The sequence below is a fragment of the Stegodyphus dumicola genome, chromosome 7 (assembly GCF_044657685.1).
Source record: "Stegodyphus dumicola isolate Sdum_Otavi_A_Nest chromosome 7, ASM4465768v1".
Lineage (NCBI taxonomy): Eukaryota > Metazoa > Arthropoda > Arachnida > Araneae > Eresidae > Stegodyphus > Stegodyphus dumicola.
Genome location: NC_140774.1, coordinates 88,819,464 through 88,832,684, shown reverse-complemented (window position 1 = coordinate 88,832,684; position 13,221 = coordinate 88,819,464). Strand labels below are relative to the sequence as shown.

The window sequence follows — 13,221 nt, the reverse complement described above, 5'->3', positions numbered from 1 at the left end:
ACCTAGAAACTTGCAAATGTTGAGAAATTAAAGGAGACGAAACTAACTAACGAGTTGTGCGTAGTACATCTCATCAGGTAGGTTTACCCAAACTCCTATGTTAAATATCCTTTCGCGTAAAGAGTTTAAAATTTTGCCCCGGTTTTATTCCGACATTGTATTTTAAACTGAACTTTCAGCTGAACGCAAATCAACGTGTCAGGGGGAATGTGAACATTTGTTTGCATTAGAAATCATCTGTTTTTGAAATCGTTTACAACTGAACGCAAGAGTTCGTGAGTTCATGTTCAAGAGTTTTCGTAAAATTAAAAATACGGACGTAAAATTAAAAATAATGGATGGTCCTCTGCAAGGCGAGCTTAAAAATGATGGAAAGATCTACACAAGAAATGTTGTGTACAAAGAGATCTTTGACATGTGAATTAACATTTTATTATTTAAATCACCTTTATTTATTGAGCTAGCGGTGGCTCTTAAGAAAAGAACCGCCAGTGGTTTCCTTCATTACACTCTCCTTTAAGCAATTAAGCAAGCAGAAGGGAGAAACCCCGTGGGGGTCAGTAAGCAAAGGGGCGTCCTAGCCGCCTGCCCTGGGTAATTCAGTTTGAATTAGCAGACACCTTTGCACAAATCATTTTAATTACAATTTATAATATTTAGAACAGCGGTCATTTCGTATGACCGCCGGGCTTTCTAGTACTATATACAAATGATAAGCATTTGACGGCTTGAGTACATTATAAACAACTACAATGCCATCTTAACGCAGCATAAAAAGCAGATTGGAATGTCAACGTTTTAACTGGAAATCGCATTGACTCATTGACTTTTGTACTGCAGGTCCTGTTAAAAAAATTCATAGAAACTCGTCTCACATTTTAGTCGCTGTAGAATCGTAGACTAATGGGATTGCAGATTATCATATCTGGCAACTGCTATTCGCGTTGGTTGCCATCTAATGACTGTTATAAGAATCTGCGATCGATGCGCCCAGGCGGGCCACATAAAATGGCATGAAGGATCTCAATAGTTCCACTCACTAATGTATGCACAATGGATAATTTGCATACATCGAATTAGGAATCTCAGAGTTACTGCCCTTCCCTGGTTCAGGAAACTAGAGAGGTAACACAACACTAAATATCCCCACATGCGGTGCAACGACATCTGTAATTGTCAGCAAATCACAAGAAAATCACAAGCTAAATCACAAGAATCAGCTTTAAAATAGTGCACTCAACAATGAATTTATAAGTGGGGCGACATCGCCTTTTCTGATGAATTATGTTTTTGCTTATAATGTCAGGATGGTTGTATCCATATGTTGTCGACAGGATGGAAATGAACAGAAAGGATCTTTTGTTCTTCGTCGCCTGGCGCCAAAATTGATGACACTGAGTGCCACTGGGTACACATCCCGTTCATCGCTACGCATATCCGGTACTTTGATCATCACTGAAGGTTTGTTGCTTGTTGCTTAATCTTCTCGTCTGGACTCCGTAACCCACGTTTCAACAAAATAATATGAGGCTGCAGGGTGCACAAGCAGTTCTATATTTCCTCAGTACACTTCGTACTATTGCCTTTGTCAGTGTGTTCTGCAGAACTCTTGTCAAGTGAAATGATCTATTTATGAGTTGCCGAGAACTTGGAAAGACAATACCTTTCAAGGCTGTACGATAATCTGACGCAGAATTCTAGCCGCATGATTTGCCATAATTTTAACTATCATTCAAAGTTTATTTGACTCCGTGTCTCGAGTATAGCAAGTTCTATTGTTGCCAGGGAAAGGATCGGAATACTGATTTATGCGTCTTCTGTACATTAAAATTACCTGACATGTCATTCATTTCCTTCTCCTATTGTAATATAGTTAAATATGTTACAATTCGAACAGTACAAATATGACAGAAGAACGAGCATAAATATGATTACTGTGTTTTCCTTCATGTTTAGCAATTTAAATGGCCTGTATTGCACTTATAAAAATCTTCGGATCATAAAACATATCCCAATTTAAAATATTTTTTTTAAATAAAACTTTATGTCTTAGAGTCCAAAAATAGGATAGTTACTTTTTAAGTTCATATGATATCTCATTTTTGAATTACTACTTAATAGACGGGCTTTTTAAATAATTTGTTTCATCGAAAAACAATACAGTATTGTTTGTTACTAATGGGTATCCTAGGTGTCTTCCGATTTCTTTAAATTTAAGTTCTGCGGAAGCAAATAAACAAACTAACAAAAAAAAAAAAAAAAAAAAAAAAACAATATCATTAAAAGTTCAGAATAATGCATTGCTACTTAATTAATGACATTCTACATATCATATTTTATATCTACAGTGCATATTAATTCATTAGTAAAACAGTATGAGTAAGCAAAATGTGAATGCTGTCAGATACGAATATGCAAAAGCAAAACTGTATGTATTCTCCTCTTAACTAGATGGTAATAGAACAGAAAGTATAGCTAAATTCCGCAAGTAGACTTCCAAACTTCAGTTTAAATATGAGACTGTTTTAGTGTCATTTGCGGTGAATGAAACATCGAGTTTTTACCTCTAGTTAGAAAGTGGCTGAAATTTAAGATCTGAGTAAAAAAGAGATCAATAAAAAACAAAATTTTAAACTGATGATAATCTTAAAATTAGCTATCTTATAAAAGATTAAGAATTTTTAATACAAGAAATCTTTGATTTGAAATGAAATTTCCTATTTTTTGTTCTGAAGTAAGATTATTTGTTAATAAATTAGCCTTTTTATATAACTTCATAATATAAAAATAAAGCACATCTAATAAATCATGAATGTTAATACATAGTTTGACGAAAGTGTGGTTTTTAATTTTATTTTTCATGCAAATTTTGTGTCTCAATTTCATGAATTACCTTTCTGCTAATTAAAGTTCTAAAAATCTTATAGGTAAACACAATATAGTATTCTGCAACATATGAAACAGTTCTTTAATTATAACTTCAAATTAAAAGGAATCAAACATTTACATTCAACAAAAATGTACGAAACTTGCATTCTAATTTAAAAATTGTATAAAATATTAACAAAAACCATTCCAGAAAGATATGATAGTTTTCAGTTTGAAAGTCTATGTGATGGTAATCAGTAAGAGAGGAAATAAAAGCAAGTATAACTATAAAATTTAATTTCCTCTTTCCATCAAAGAATAAAAAATTGACTTTCCATCACATTAAATGAAAACAAAGCTAGAAATTTAGCTTTAATAAACCCTGTAATGACTATTGACTATGACATTCAGCGTTTTTATTTGTTGACTTTACTACATTATTTATTGATCAGAGTTTTCCGTGATAAACACTGATATTTTTATTTTATTCTATTTTAAAGTGAATCTATCCGAGTCTATAAGCTCAGAACCAAAAATTCAGTTAAAAAGATTTTGGGCACCATGTTTTGAAATGCTGCTGCTATTGTTGATTATATGACATTCAGTACCATCATAGCAGGCATTTATTACGCTAATTTGATATAACTTAATCCGTAAAAGTAAAACGCATTGGTAATCTCATCACAAAAGTGTTTTTGCAGAACGATGTTCTAGCACACAAGGATCAGATTTCCCAGAGTGCTATTTAGCAATGTGGATTTCGGCTTATTCTCCATCAACCATATAGGCAGACAGCCATAGCGTACTTTGTCATAATAAAGCAAACTCAACCAAACTAAAACCAACCTCATCCATCACAGTTTGCCTGTCCTGGCTTTTAGTGACTTCTTTTTGTTTCAAAAACTGAAGGAACATTTGCATGGTTGGATGATAAAAGGAAGATGCAGATTAGAAAGGTACAGTTTAAGAATGGTTTAATATTTATGACAAATGTTTTTTCTACTGGATTCTGAATCTCAACAGTTAAATGCAATGAAATCAAATGGAACAATATTGAAAAGGGAGAAAATAATTTCGTACATTTATTTGGACAAACATGTATTTGACTTAAAACTTATTGAAAGCCTCCCATATTAATCTAAGCATGCATTTGAAAACTTCATTTTCAAAATAAAACAAAACATTTTATGAAAGAAGTTTCAGTGCTGAAAATGGAACAGTTATACAGTTATATTTATATATTTAAGGATATTTATATTAAGGATTTATATATTAAGGAATATTTAAGGAAATAAAGCATATAGTTACATTTTTCTGACACTTTATAATTATTTAAAACACCATTGATAGCACCCTGTTAATTATTTTAATTGTTTTTTCTTTGAAGTTCCCCACCAAATAAGCCTTTTCTGTAGCTAAACTATATGTAGAATCTGATCAGGTATTAAATTATAGACTTTTTCCGAAATCACAAGATAATTTACAATTTTGGAAGTGAATGACTTTCATAAATGGGGAGTGATGATTAATATACCAGAAACATTACAATTACCTGTAAATCTAAGCCTATTCGTTGTTGATTTGATTCATTGTTTATAATTAGAATACGACCGCATTAAATGTCAGATTAAGGACAGTTATCTTGTCTGGAAATACAATAGTTCTCGAACTGTACTTTAGATCTAATCCTAGTTAAGTTGCAGACTCTTTCTCTTTGGATATTAGGTTTCTGTATCTTTGGATATTAGGTTAGAAATAATCATACACAAGTGTGTCACTGCTTTTTTATACTTAATTACAATTTAACTTTCCGATAAAAGCACCTCCTAATAAAAGCGATGAACAGTGGTGAAGAATTTCATAACGCGAGAGTACAGAGTATGATGCTAATGATGATCTCTTTTGACATATTATGGGTGCAATTAATAAAGAATATTCCCTCATGAAAGGAATGTAGTATACTGAGAAATAAGTGCCTGGAAATTTTAAAGATAATTTTTTTTTGAAATTATTTTATTGAATGGCAAAGAGTGTTGCTTCTTGTTTATAAAATAAATTATGAAATAATCAAAAATATAGCTGTATAGCGATGAAAAAATAATGAACATAAAAACTTTGTTTTCAATTTCAGTTACGTTTGTTTTATACAGGCTAAAACTATGAACACTGTGAAATATTTCTTTCTCCCTACTTGCTTTTGCGGTAAAAAATTAAATGAAAATAATAAATTAACCATATGCGAGCATTCGTAAATTAGTTGAAAGAAAATTCAGTAATAAATTCAATATAGAAAATAATTTAAGTATGTATGATATAAAAAAAAGTTAAGCTTAGTGTAACTAACACGTCTGAGGTTGAACTGAAAGCCAAGTGGAATGAATAACGAATCTTACTAAGCATCAGAGCTCTTTTTCTGGAACTAATAAAATGGCAACATTTGCAATACATTATGCTTTAAACCGCGAAAAATCAGTTTCTCTGTTTGTTGCCTTCTTGAAATCCGCAATTAAAGAAGAAGTATCTATATTTAATCTTTTGATAAAAATTTACGAGTTTTATTATAGTATTTAAATTTATGAGTGTTAGGCTGATACTCGTTGCTCTAAAACCTCTAATAATGGAATTACAACACCATTCGAGAATATATCAAATTTTCATTGTAAATATGAGCAATGTGTGTGTGCGAGAGAGATTCATGCCCTGTGTCAAGGATAAATAACTGCCCACATGTGTTAAGAAATGTAATCATTTTAAATGCACATTTAGTTAACATTCTGATTCGCCTGATTCTCACACACACTGTATTTATTTTCAATGAAATTTTGATATATTCTTCAATGGTGAGTGAGTGAATGAGTGCACCGCTATGATGGCTTCCGACCATGGACATGGACAAACGGAATTATATACCATCACGACGGAGAAAACTTCAAAGTAACAAAGTTGTTATTACAATACGAGTAACAGTTTCTATAGCTTGATAATTGCAGGCACGAAGCATTATTCTGATTAAATGATTTAGATTCTGATAATTTGAAACATAATATTATTCACGGCTGTTTCTGATTACGCAGTGTCTTGAAATTTTCTCTATTTCACCAAGGGCTACACTGTTTTTGAGTGTGTTCGTCCACATTGCCTAGGCAGAGTCCGCTGGTTCCTTTGAGTGCCAGGTTCTTGTATGTACACAATGAAAGTAAATAATGGTCCGAGTCGCCTTCCTCTCCGCATTCGCAGGAAGGAGTATCCCTAAGTCTGAATCTGTTGAGGTATACTGGGAATGGTCCATGACCTGTCAAGAACTGTGTTAGGCTAGCACTGTGGGCCTTTATTTTAACCATGTTAACTTTTGGAAGTAAGCAATACGTCCTTCGTCCTACCTTTGTTCCTCTATTTTGCCAATTTTATAACAAACTTGTTCGCTTAATGTGAGACCAAGGAAGTTTAGTTGGTCGTTCTAATAAATCCGTGCAGTTGGCTGCCTGCTTGGCCAGTAGGTCAGCAGCGGCTTCATTGCCTTGAATCCCTGTATGAGCGAGAACTCATTTTAAAGTGGGTCTTTGTGAGATAGGCTTTGCCAGAAGCTATTTGTTTGGTGTTGTAATTCCATTATTGGAGGTGTTAGAGCAACAAGAATCAGCTTAACACTAATAAATTTGCAGGGCTAGTGTCAAAAGTTTTGGTAAGGCCTTAATTGAGAAGTAATTGCAGAAGTCCAAATGATGAAAGGGAAGTAAATAACTGGTGCCAGTAACTTTACTTTCTTCCTCTCATTGTTATTTCCTGAATACGGGCTTCTCTTTCGTCATTTGTAGAAATGTACCTGAAAACGAGGTTCTATATTTAAACTTTCGAAACTTGCATATTTATGAACATTAGGCTGATTGTTGCTGCTTTAGCGCCGTCATTAATCGTTATTCAATTGAGTTATTTCAACTTAGATTATTATAACACAAGCTTTCAAAATTTGTATTTACAATACATACATCTTTTCGAACTCAGAATGCTTGAATGTTGATAACATAAATTCCAGGTATTTTATTTATAAAAAGAATTATTAAAAAGCTTGTTTCAGGTGCTTAATATCAAGCTATAATAAAGAAAAAAGGGCTGCAATATATTTCTGATCATTCTTACAATAAAATACTCTTAAGTTTTATTATTTATAAAATTGTGCAAGATTCAGCTGCAGATTTAAATAAAAAATGGAAACAAATTTGTTATTTTAAGAAAAGCAATATAAAATAAACAAAAACTGTTCAGTTTAAAAGAAAGTAATTTTGTAGAGCAATTCAAATGGAATAGAAATTGTTTTCTTGCTAAAGAAATATTTCCTAAGGTGTCCGATGTCATTTGATTTTGAAATGAATTTAAAGCTAGAAGCCGCTGAGAGTTCCTAGTAATTTCGCCACTGCAATTTCAATCAAACAAGATCGGGATTAAGTAACTTTTAATGTATGAAACTTACATGGCCATACACTATATAATTCTTCCAAAAAGTACAATTCAGAAAATATTGAATTTCGACAGATTTAGTTTTAAAACAGTATGTGCTTTCAAGGTTTTGAAGAATGGTAAATAACATGATATTCAATTTCACTTTTTAAAGAAAAATATTCATCTTCTTCTTGAAATAACTGAATGTCATCTTGTATTAAAAGCACATGTGTAACAAAATCCTGTAAAGCTGAGAAGTAAATTATTTGAATTTCACATTTTATTTTTTTAATGCTTAGATTGTTTTAATTGATGTATGATTTTTAAATAGATCTGTTGTAAATTAAGGGAAACTGGTAGACCATTATTAGATGAGAATCAAAAAAAAATCTGCTATGTTAAATTATGTTATGTTTACTGACTCATCAATCATTTTTTCTCATATAATAAAGTCACGCACTTTTAAAAAGCTTTACAAGTAGCATCGCAAAAACGAGCACTGATCAGATTTAATAATATGTATAAAACTCTTACAGAGTTTGTCCGGCAAGTAAGACTGATTTTTTCCCGCCAAAACGTGGTGAAGGAGAGGAATGTTACTGCACTGGTTGGGTTGTGGAGGATCTTAGCTACCAGCGCACCAGTCGCCAGTCGTCTCCGAGCCTTCACGGAGAGTAGATCGAGTTTAAGGTCAACCCTTTCAAGATGTTTTGTCATCTCCGCAATGAATCGTTAATCGTTTGTTAGATCAGCGTTATGCGGTGAAGTTTTCCATCAAACGGGTAAAACCGCGAGTGCGACCCATGACATGATCAATCCTGCTTATGGGAATGGGCATAAATGAGTTTTGAGTGGCACAAATTGTTTCGAGAGGGAAGAGAGTAAGTTGAAGATCAGCAACGATCAGAACGCCCTTCAACGGCAAAAAAATGGCGAAAACTTGACGAAATTAGCGAAAGTGCGAAATCTTTTGAACTGTGACCTCAGACTTAGAAATTGAGTCACCTGCGTCCTTCCAGTAATCTCTAGATCATGGAGGCTCCATCACAACAATGCGCCGAGTCACACCGCCCATGCTGTCATGGACTTTCTGACCAAGCATGGCATCACACATTTCCCCCAGTTGCCGCTTCTCCAGACATCTTCCTCTTAGCCCGATTGAAAATAGTCATGAAAAGACGTCACCACGGCTCGGTCCAAACCATTCAAGAGGCCGTAATGAGGAAGCTGAATAGCATTCCAGTTTTTGTGTTTCAGAGGGCCTTCAGTGATTGGCAGGGTCGCTGGAAACGCTGTGTTGATGCAGAAGGAACATATTTTGAAAATTATTAAGTGCAAGATGTTATTATTATTAATATGTCTCACAATTGTGAATATGTTTTATTTAATTCACTTCTATTACTTTCTGGACAAACCCTATAAATAATAACATTTGTAATTCTAATAAAATAAAAATTTAAGCAACAGTCATATTTATACAATTAACGTTTAAGCAATAATTTTATTTATACAATTAAAGTTTAATCAATAATCTGATTTTTAAAATTAAGGTTTAAGCAATAATCGTAAGCATCAGTCTCATACATTTAATTAAGTCTTATTTATACAATTAAATTTAAACAACAGTCTTATTTTTACAATTAAATTTAAGCAATAATATTATTTATACAATTAAAGTTTGAATAATAGTTTTATTTATACAATCAACATTTACAAAATAGTGTTATTTATTCAATTAAAATTTGAAACAATAGTCTTATTTATACAATTAGAATGAAAAGAATATTCTAATTTATACAATTAGTGTTTAAAAAATAATCTTATTATGTTTAAATAACAGTCTTAAACACCAATGGCTAAATAGTGCACCTCGGGACATATACGAACTGTCAATGTATGTATTATGGTCTGCACATTACTATTACTTTATTCAGTTAATTTTATACCTCTAATCTTAATAGTGGAAAGAGAATATAAATTCCTATATGGTGTTAAAGGGTTTATTTCAGAATTTAATGGCAGTTTTCAAGGTTTTAAAACGTTTTATCTACAGAATCCTTCTTAGTTACTACGTGAAATGTCAACCAGAAGAAAGGAAGTTAGAGCTGCGTGAAACCTAGCGTGAGCCAACGTTTAATATAGCATTGAAATTATAAAATCGGTATAATTTGTAGAAGTTTTATATATTTGTTGGTATTTTCAGTTAGGACACAATATCTTTTACGATGAAGGTTATCAAGTCAAAATCGACTTTTTACTTTTTTTACAGTGATTTTCTAGATTCCTTTCATTCAATGTCTATGAGCTTCCGTGACACGATTTTCTGTGTGTCATGAAAGATATAACTCAAATAGCAAATATTCTATTAATAATCTTTCTGTCACTGACAAACACTGAATGATACAATAGGACCTCAAAAGCGGTTAAATATTTCCTCAAACTCCTCGCCATCATATGTTCGTGTAGGAATAAGTTTATATATAACGTATTTCCATCCTTTGTCAAAACAATGTGCAGATTATAGCACTTATAAAACACATAATACAGGGTAATTTATATATAAAGTCCATATAGCAGTTGCTATGATGAACCTTTAGAGTTACATTCTTTGGAGAAAAAAGGCTAAAAATAAAGTGCAAGATGTTATTCAAAATATAGCAATTTTAACCTGAAGAAGCTATTGGTAAAAAGGCTAAAAATAGAATGCAAAACGTTATTCAAAATTTAGCAATTTTAAACTAAAGAAGCTAATGGTACACTGAAGACTAAAGTTCGTTTTCTTCCAATCACCACTGAATGTTTTAATACCGAAATATGTAACATACAACGAAATTATATAAAATGCGAAATTTACGGTAAATATATTTATTTACTTAACCTCTATCAGGTGTGTACAGATTCTTGATGCAGTTAAAAAAAAAAGCAATATTCATTACGTAATGTTTTGACTTCGCGTATACGAAATGTAAACAGAGCATCGGGTGCAATTGGTATCCCTGGAGGAATCTTTAAAAATCTCAACAAAATATATTTATTGATATATATCAGTCTGACGAGTAGTTTGATGTTTTAAAGAAATCCCAATCTGACAAATAGTTTAATATTTTAAAGACGTCTCGACGAATCAAAAGCATATCCTGCAAATATATAACGCAGTGCGTTTATTGGGGTGGTAAATATTTTTCAACTGCGGTGGTCAAAACATCGTAAGATGCGAAACCTAATTTTTTTAAAATTAATTTTAAACAGCACATTTTATTTCAAACACAAGCCTTGTATTATTGTAATACGGAAGCAAACTGAAATAAAAAGGTTGTAACTTAACAACAGTATGTAGCATAGAATAACTGTACATACTTCCTTCACATAGTGCAACTTCGTATGTTTAAATATTTTATTTTTTGATCATTAAGGAATTTTAAATTTTGCAAAATGTATTGAATTCCATAAAATAAAACAAAAGATTTAAATATCTGAATGAGTTAACTAAATCTCTCTAAGAAAGAAACAAAGTTACATACCAGTAAAATATTTGAAAGCAAGAATGGCTTTATATTACATTACTTTTATTAGGCGCAGTATTGATATTCTTTTGCTCTTTTTCAATTTTTTCCCTCAGTAGCCTGTAAGTTCTCATTCATTGCTCTCACATTACAACATCCTTTTTATTCAGTGACTTCCTTCGCTTCTTCATCTCCAAGATAACCGAAGTCTTCATTGTAGTATTAATAGCTGCATCTTTCTCTTTTCAGCAGTTTCTTTGCTTCCGGCAGCAATCACATTCAGAGGTACAGGTTGGAGCAAGGCTGGCATCTGTGCATTCCCATATGTATATATTAGGTATGACTTGGCTTTACTAACTGTTAAACTTCCATCGCAGTTGTGAAGGAGAACACCCTTCAGGGCGGTCCAAGGTTCTCCCACCTCCTTCCCCTACAATCAAACTCTCAAGATTTTCGGCTCGCGATGTACTTTTTGAGTGCCCTTTATCAGGCAAACACTATACGCTAGCAAACATCTACGCTTTCTCCGGACTTCAAAACCGGAACCCCATCGGTACTGAAATCAGCTTTATACCAGCTGGACAGCAATCGTATTCGCAAAGGTTTGTAAGTGCATCTCCATTTTTATGCCCAGTAAAGGTTGTCAGGATCTGGCGTATGCGAACGTTGGCCAAAGTGGCGAGCCACAGCTACTTCCCATAAATACGCATACTTAAGGAGAGGAAACTTGGGAAAAGTCTGACATGCGTTAGCGGCTAGAAAAGCCGCAAGAATGATATTCTTTACTTACTCATGTTGTATAATGTAAATTAAGTGGTGTCCACATACGCATGCTACATACTGCTGTCTACATACGCATGTGTCTTACATGTCCACATACGCATGTCCATTAACACATACGCATGTGTCTTACTAGCCCACATTACATTTGTGTTAATTACGAATGAAATCAAGGAACGACAAAACATCAAATTAGATTTTAAGAAAGCAGTCCTCACTTTTGACTCATTTAAAGATTTGTCAATATTACCTTAAATAACGATACTAAAGTAAAACAAATATTACGAAAACTTTTTACTGATAATGATGATCCCCCACGTATAGTTTAAAGGGAAGAAAGAAATTACATGTAATTCATTTTAATAGCTTAACGCAAGACAAATATAGAAAATTACAAAATAACTTACACAGCAAAACCTGAAATAACTATGTACTAAATAGCCCATCAGTCCAAGAACAAAATTTATTCTGAATAAATTCATGGTTATTCGCGACCTCTTATTAATACCATATGTAGACCTAAAGAGAAAGGCAATAATTGGGAACTCTCTAGAAAAATACATTTTCGAACAAAAAACGTGTCTTCTGGAAACTTCCAAAATGTTGTCTGTCATGTTGGCAAGAAATACCAAATGTCGTCAAATGGAGAACAAAATACTTTGCCAAAGTAGACTTGTGCAACCCGTAGTTCCGGGTATCCTTAAATTATTTTCATAGTTTTTATGTCAATTTACTTATTACTACAGGTACAAAAATGATAAAGAAATTTAATGCTTGCAAAACAGCAAGGGGCCACCTGTTAAAGGCTACATACAACAGACAGTAGAGAGAGGCAAAATTGTAATTCATTGTGTTAAATATGTGAATAAATGAATAAAACGAATACATAGGAATCAAAATGAATAAGACTGAAAATAATGAATAAAACAATCAAAATGAATAATTAAGACTGGGATATACATAAAATATAATTAAATAAATATAAATGTTTAAAAATTGCTGCTGATGTTTTTTAGAAATTTACTGTAAATTAATTAAACGAAAAGTTTACATGTTTTAAACTAGAATGTCTTTCAGGTAAGACTTCCTCATGGAGAGTGTCCATATTTAATGTTGCAACTATAAGAAACATAGTCAGAATCTCAAAGGCAATTTATCTTTCAAGTTGAGATTCAAACCCGAAATAAAATCACTTGTTCAGATGTCCATTCGGTTACTTTTTCAAGACGAATATAATAGAATTTAGTTACATTAAATTTATGTATTTTTAGGTATCAAAGGAAGACGCGATAAGAGTTACATTGAAAGAAATTTTTCTTGATACTTAAGATTAAAATACTTAATTTGAAGGAACAATTTATTTTTTCTGATCCAAACCCTAAGAGTTACTGATCCAAGAAAGATTCAGATTCAACATCCAAAATTGTTACTGACTAAAAGGATAAGAGGTAAAAGGAATTACAGGTTTGTAGGGATTTACTTGCATAGATGTTTAAATCAATATTCTTCAGATCTTTCTAGACTGACAAGCATAAATTATCGCTTCAGTCTGCATTAATATGATATAGCTCTACGAAGGTTAAAATAACCTTTTTATTAACTGTTTAAATTTAACATAAGTCATTATTTGTGC

The 13,221-nt window shown here is 32.4% G+C and overlaps 1 protein-coding gene across 1 annotated transcript in view; it reads right to left on the bottom strand.

Annotated features, from left to right (window-relative positions):
* LOC118195817 (calcitonin gene-related peptide type 1 receptor-like) overlaps window positions 1-13,221 on the bottom strand; it is a 527,958-nt gene that overhangs the window by 16,951 nt on the left and 497,786 nt on the right. The gene's annotated exons all lie outside the window — the stretch shown is intronic.